Source organism: Myotis yumanensis, unplaced genomic scaffold (assembly GCF_028538775.1).
Source record: "Myotis yumanensis isolate MYYU_CA2020_CCGP unplaced genomic scaffold, mMyoYum1.0.hap1 SCAF_11, whole genome shotgun sequence".
Taxonomy (NCBI): Eukaryota; Metazoa; Chordata; class Mammalia; order Chiroptera; family Vespertilionidae; genus Myotis; species Myotis yumanensis.
The window spans coordinates 15,022,596-15,029,146 of NW_027223762.1; the positions used below are offsets into that span (position 1 = coordinate 15,022,596).

General features: G+C 39.3%; 1 protein-coding gene across 1 annotated transcript in view; it reads left to right on the top strand.

Annotated features, from left to right (window-relative positions):
* Nucleotides 1-2,550, top strand: part of YIPF4 (Yip1 domain family member 4) — a 28,671-nt gene extending 26,121 nt beyond the window's left edge. Inside the window, exon 7 of the mRNA XM_070428962.1 lies at nucleotides 1,680-2,550. The gene's annotated coding sequence lies outside the window, so the exon portion shown is untranslated. The remainder of the gene's footprint in view (nucleotides 1-1,679) is intronic.
* Nucleotides 2,551-6,551: the final 4,001 nt, after the last annotated feature.

Consider the following 6,551-nt stretch of genomic DNA (forward strand, 5'->3'; position numbering starts at 1 on the left):
TGCACTTTGTGAATACATTTACTTTTAACAAACTGGTATAAATTCTTAATCCTAGCATGTCTTTATGGGGTGTAATGGTCTGAAAAGAAATAGTTTAAAAAAATATTCCCTGTGCAGCCAAATATAATTAAACATAAAGCTTAGGGTTAGGTCTCTCATTTGAATTTCTTTTGATATGCTGAGATTGCAATTTGAAGGTTAATTTAGGGAAAGATATCAGAATGATTAAAATGGCATTAGTAAAAATAATTCCCTACTTACATTTTGTATTGGTAGTAATCCTGGTTTCAACTTTATTAATTTTCACCAAGATATCTACAAGTTTTTACTTTAAGATATTTATAGTTTTTTAAAAAACATGTTTATATTGATTTCAGAGAGAGAAAGGGAGAGGGAGAAATAGAAACATCGATGTGAAAACAAAACATCCATGTGAGAGCAAAACATCTATCAGCTGCCTCCTGCATGCCCCCTACTGGGGATTGAGAGTGCGACCCCATGCACCAGCAGGTCACTGGAATTGAACCAGTGACCTGCCGGTGCATGGGATGATGCTCAACCAACTGATCCACACCAGCCGGGCTAATTTATAGTTTGCAAGAGCTTGAAAAAAAATCCTTCAGCACCCCTTCTGAATAGTTCAGTGGGATACTGGTGCTACCACTGAGATTTTTTTGACTTAGATGCAGTGAGTGTTCATAGCATCATTAGTAATATCCAAAATTGGAAACAACCCAAATGGTCAAATTATGTCACAAGAGAAAACAATAAGATTGCAAGAGCTATAACTACATGTAAGATTTTGGATCATCTCAAAAACCTAATATTGAGCAAAAAAGTCCATACACAAAAGAATATATGCTTTATGGATCTATTTATGTAAAGTACAAAAATAGGATCTTGGTTACTCCTGAGTGGGAATGAAGTAACTGAAAGAGGGTACTTGGATTGGGGTTTTAAGATGCTAGTATATTCTGTTTCTTCATGTGGATTGTGGTTTTGATCCCCAGTTGGGGCACGTGTCTCTCTCACATGAATGCTCGGCTTTCTCACTCTCCCTTGCTCCCTCCCTCCCACCCTTCCTCCCTTCTCTCTGTAAAATCAATCTCTCTCACATCAGTGTTTCTCTCCCTTTGCCTCTCTCTAAAATTAATAAAAAACATCATATCCTCGGGTGAGGAATAAAAAAACACACCACAAATTGTCAACACCATCTACTGTGCTGTTAATGTTAAATAAAGTCAAGGATTTTTAGGCATGAAATATTTAATAAAACTTATTAATATGGATTTATTACAATTTAGATTTATGAGCTTACTCGTAAAACATCTAACAAAAACAAGAAAGAAAATAGTCATTACTGCAAAGCTTCAATTGTTACACATAAAAGTGTCTTAATAATTTACTTAAAAGGCAAAATATCACAATTTAAAAAAAAAGTTTAATGACTGCCCGGCTGGTGTGGCTCAGTGGTCAGTGGTTGATCCTTGACCTATGAACCAGGAGGTCACTGATTCTGGTCAGGGCACATGCCTGGATTGTGGGCTCCATCCCCAGTGTGGGTTGTCTAGGAGGCAGCCATCAATGATTCTCATCATTTTAAGTTTAATGACTTTTTGTTTTGTTTTGTTAATCCTCTACTGAGGATATTTTTCCTTTTTTTATTTTTATTTTTTTAGAAAGAGTGGAAGGGAGGGGGAGAGACGACAGAGCGAAGTTGATTGTCTCCTGCATTCCTGCATTCCTGCATGCACCTTGACCAGGGCCAGGGATAAGCCTGCAACCTAGGTACGTGCCCCAGACCAGAATCAAACCTGGGACCCTTCATTTCGCAGGCCAACATCTATCCACTAAGCCAAACTAGGTAGGGCAAAATAGTTTAATGACTTTCATTGATGTTGTGGAACTGAAGATAACATCTGAGGAAGATATAAAACCCTATTACAGGTGTTCATAAAAATGATTCCTATGAAAATGGGTGGGAGGCAGTTCCCTTTATACTTGATGACTGCCATCTTAGCCCAATTGTGCTTTTTCTGATTTGGGATCTGCATCATTCTCGTGTAGTCCCCATTCTGACCTTGGTACCAAAGGGCCAGTACTTGAAACTGCTTTGGGATCAAGTCTCTGTGAGCCAGAAGTCACCCACGCACATGTCTTGTTGGTTGGTATCTCCCAGCCTCACATAGTCCATGAGCTGCTCAGCATAGTCCCTCATCTTGTCCTTATGCTCCATGACCCCACAATGCTTTTCTGTCGCACTAGTCCTGTAAGCAAGTTCCAAAACAGGTGGATGCGGAACTCGTGACCTGAGGAATTTGTGGCCAGGGGGATAGCAGCAGCCTGTTCCCTGCTTCTCCCCAACCCTGTGAGGCCAGAACTGAAAACTCAAGGGGAAACTCGGTTTTTCTTTTGAATATACTATGACACATTTCAGACTTATAAAAAGGTATGCAGATTAATGCACTCAGAAACTGTGTCAAGGAATAAACAGCTTAAGAAGTAGAGCATTACTAATAGTATTTACTTTGTGATCACATTTTCTTCACTTTCCCCAAATAAAATTGATTTTCCTAAATTTGGTGTTTTTCATTTCCGTGCCCTTTGTTATAATTTTATTATTTATGTATATATTCTTAAGCAATATATGTAGGGTTTTTTATGTTTTAAATTTGTATGTCAATGGAATCTTCCTGTATATTTTCTTCTGCATCTTGCTTCATCTGTGGGCATACAGGTAGCTGAAAATTTATTCATTTCCACTACTGTAGAGCATTTCTTTGAATGAATATATCATGTGTTATTCACTCTCCAGTGGATATGTTAGCATAGATAGCTGTTATAAAGGAGGGGAGCAAAGGAAGTCAGGCATTATTAGGCATAATCACCTAAGGACCATAAGCCGGCTTGCTTCTTTAGGAAGTTACAGCTTCACACACTCCCCAGGGAACCAGGAGTCTGTTCCTCCCAGATCACTGGGGGAAGAGAGGAAACAATAAAGGGGGAGGTAAGCCAATGTGCAGTAGGAACCAAGAAGGCCACCATGGAGGTATGTCAGTCTAACCTGGGAAAAGGATTAGATTGGATAAGAGACATAACCTGGAAAGATCTAGGAAATAGATTGGTTAAGGGGTGGCCCATCAGAAGCCTGGGAAATTGGTCCATTTGAAAAGGGTGCCAGGTCCTTCCCAAGCCTGATCAGCCTAACAAAGAGCTTTCTCCCTTCCTGGGAAGCCAGTTGCCATGTTATGAGGACACTCAGAAGTGCTGTGGAGAGGTAGGTGTATATGTTGAAGAATTGAGGCTTCCTGCCAACAGCCATGGGATGGAGCCATCTTTGAAACAGATCCCTCTGCCCCAGTCAAGCCTTTATACAACTGCAGCCCCGGCCAACAGCTTGATTGCAACCTCATGAAAGACCCTGAGCCAGATGACTCAGGTGCCATTCTTTGGAAGGAGTATTGGCAAACAGCACACATAAGCAGCTTCTCAGGCTAATGGTTGAAAGGATGGAGGATGTTTATGCTGAAGAAAAGACTGAGAATGGAAGAAGGCAGACAAGCTCCTTTCAGCTGTCAGAATGATTAAAATATGGAAACGGAAACAGACTTACTGTAATGCTCAAGGCAAAGAACAAAAGTAATGGGTATAAGCTACAGAACGTGAGCTCATGCTGGGGTAACTACAGCCAAAATGGTCTAAGTGGCTGTAAGAAGCAGGCAAAGGCCAGATAATCACCTGCAATGTTTGACATTTTGGACTGAGCAGTACCATCATCAAATTTTGCCACTGTCCTATTAAAGTCCTTTAGAACATTGTTTTTTCTGTTCCAGGATACAGTTGAAGATTATGCATTATATTAAAATATCTTTTCAGTTTCATTTTTAAAAAAAAAGAGGGTAGATGTGTAGCCAGACTACCCAGGTTCCAATCTAGGTCTTATCACTTAACTGGGAGAACTTTGGCAAGTTACTTAGCTTCTGATTCTCAGTTTCTTCAACTATAAAATGAAAATAATGAAAGTAGTAGCTACTTCATAGGATTGAAATGATTAAATGTTAATGTATGTATATGTATGCATGTGTGTATGTGAACACAAGTATGTAGGTTCTGTTCATAGAGCTCAGGAGCAACGAGTGCACGTAACACTGTTTGTGGTTTCTAAATCTCATTTATTATTGAAAAGAACAGAGACTTCTTGAAGAAATGGTTGATTCCAGGACAGGGGCAGGGAAAATACAAGAAGAGCCTGGAACATCTTTTTGTGTCAGAATCACAGGAACCTATTTGAAGGAGCTCTCATTGACGAAATCTGTAACAATTTGAACATCAAAATAAATAATGAAAACAAAGGAATATAACCCATTGAGTAAATAACGGGACCACAATGAGAGAGACAGATGGGGGAGGGAGGAGAGAGAAGAGAGAGAGAGAGAGAGTGCGCGCAAGCACAAAAGAGTTTTTAAGGTAGAAAGTCATGAAATGATGAAAATTATTTCATCATTATTTGGTAACCATCATAGTAATAATTATGGATGCTAAAACTAGTGGGTGAAAGTTTGAAGAACAACAGTAACAAGATACCTATTAAGTACAAAAGATAAACGTAATAACTTAGCAGAGACACCTGGCCAATACCACCTTAACCAATGTCAAACATAGTATCACAATAATGGGAGAAACCAAAATTATATGTCTCCTGAAGCGTTACTTCTGTGGTATTTTTTTAATTGATTTTTTTTAAAGAGAAGAAGGGAGAGGGAGAGATAGATAGAAATAGATGTTTTCAAAGAGAAAAAAACATCAATCAGCTGCCTCCTGCACCCCCCCTACTGGGGATCAAGCTTGAAACCTGGGCATATGCCCTGACAGGAAATCAAACGGGTGACCTTTTGGTGCATGAGACAGTGCTCAATCCACTGAGTCACACTGGCTGGGTTTCTGTGGTATTTTTGGCAAAGAATACTTTCATTGTGGTGATAGTTTCATGGGTGAATGCATATGTGCAAATTTATCAAATTGTATACATTAGATATATGCAGTTTTTTAAATATCAATAAGGTGGAAAAAATTTTAAATTTAAACATATGTAAAAGAGCTTAGAATGTGCCTGACACATAATAAGGAATATATGTGTGTTTGCTGTTACCATAAGGATATACGAGAAGCCTAGGTGACGTGAAGATATAAGAAGGTGAAGGTAAAGAACATGAAGGTAAGTGACATGTTCCTGAGATGACCCAAGTCCCAGGAATCCCAGGACTCGTGATAGTTTACTTTAGTGTCTAATGTAGCCTGGATTTTTTTTTTTTAACTTGGAAAAAATCTAAAAGCATATGATTTTTAAGTGGAAAGTAAAAAAATAGCATTTTATTTGGAAAGAATGGAAAGATTTTGTAGGCAGATCAGAAGCACACCATCTGGTTAACTCAAGAGAAATTCAAAGAGCTTAGATTTCACATTTTTATCAGCTATGCATGGTTTAAGATAGATCTCCCTAAGCTAAAAATATCAAATCATATTTGTTCTGCTATTTATAAGTTAGTTGAAAATGCCAGTCAACTACAGTGCTAAAGACCCCATTTATCTTAACTAGGAATCAGAGTCCATTATGGTTTATATTTCTAAAGTTCAAAAGTTCAATGGTGTGCACGACAAATTCATCATATGAGAAATAGGCAAAGTTGACACAGTAGTAGTATCTCTAAAATTAAATTTTAATTCTTTAAATATAAGATTCTTATTTTTAAACTAGAGGCCCGGTGCATGGATTTGTGCTCTGCTGGCGTCCCTCGGCCTGGCCTGCACCCTTTCACAATCCCAGACCCCTTGGGGGATGTCAGACTGCTGGTTTCGGCCCAGTTTCTGCAGGCCAGGCCCAGAGACCCCACCAGTGCATGAATCCATGCACCAGGACTCTAGTATGCATATAAGATCTTTGGTTAATCTCTTCCCCTCCATCCCTCCTCCCCTCTTCCCTCAGAGATTCATCAGTCTGTTTCATGTTTCCATGCCTGTGCGTTGAGCATCTGCCCCCTGGTGGTCAGTGTGCATCATAGCTACCAGTTGAACGGTCAGACACTTTGCATATTAGCCATTTATATATAGAGATGATTCTTAACCAGGGACAATATTGCCCCCAGGGGATATTTTGCAAAGTGTGGAGACACTTTTGGTCCTCACTACTGGGAGTTGGGGGAGAGTATGTTACTGGCATCCAGTGATAGAAACCAGGGATCCTGCACAGGCAGCCCCCACAAGAGTGGATTATCTTATTTAAAATGTCAATAGTGTCAATGTTGAGAAATCCTGGAGTAATTAAAACATTTTCTAAAATTTCAAGCAGTTAAAGTGCTGCAAGGGGTGGAATAAAGCTTGCAATCCTGTCGTCTTTTGTTTTTTGTTTTAATTTTTTAATTAATTTTTTTAGAGAGTTGGAGAGAGAGAAACATTGATGTGAGAGAGAAACAGTGATCAGTTGCCTCCCCCATGCACCTGGACTACGGATCAAACCCACAACCCAGGCATGTGCCCTTACCGGAAATCGAACC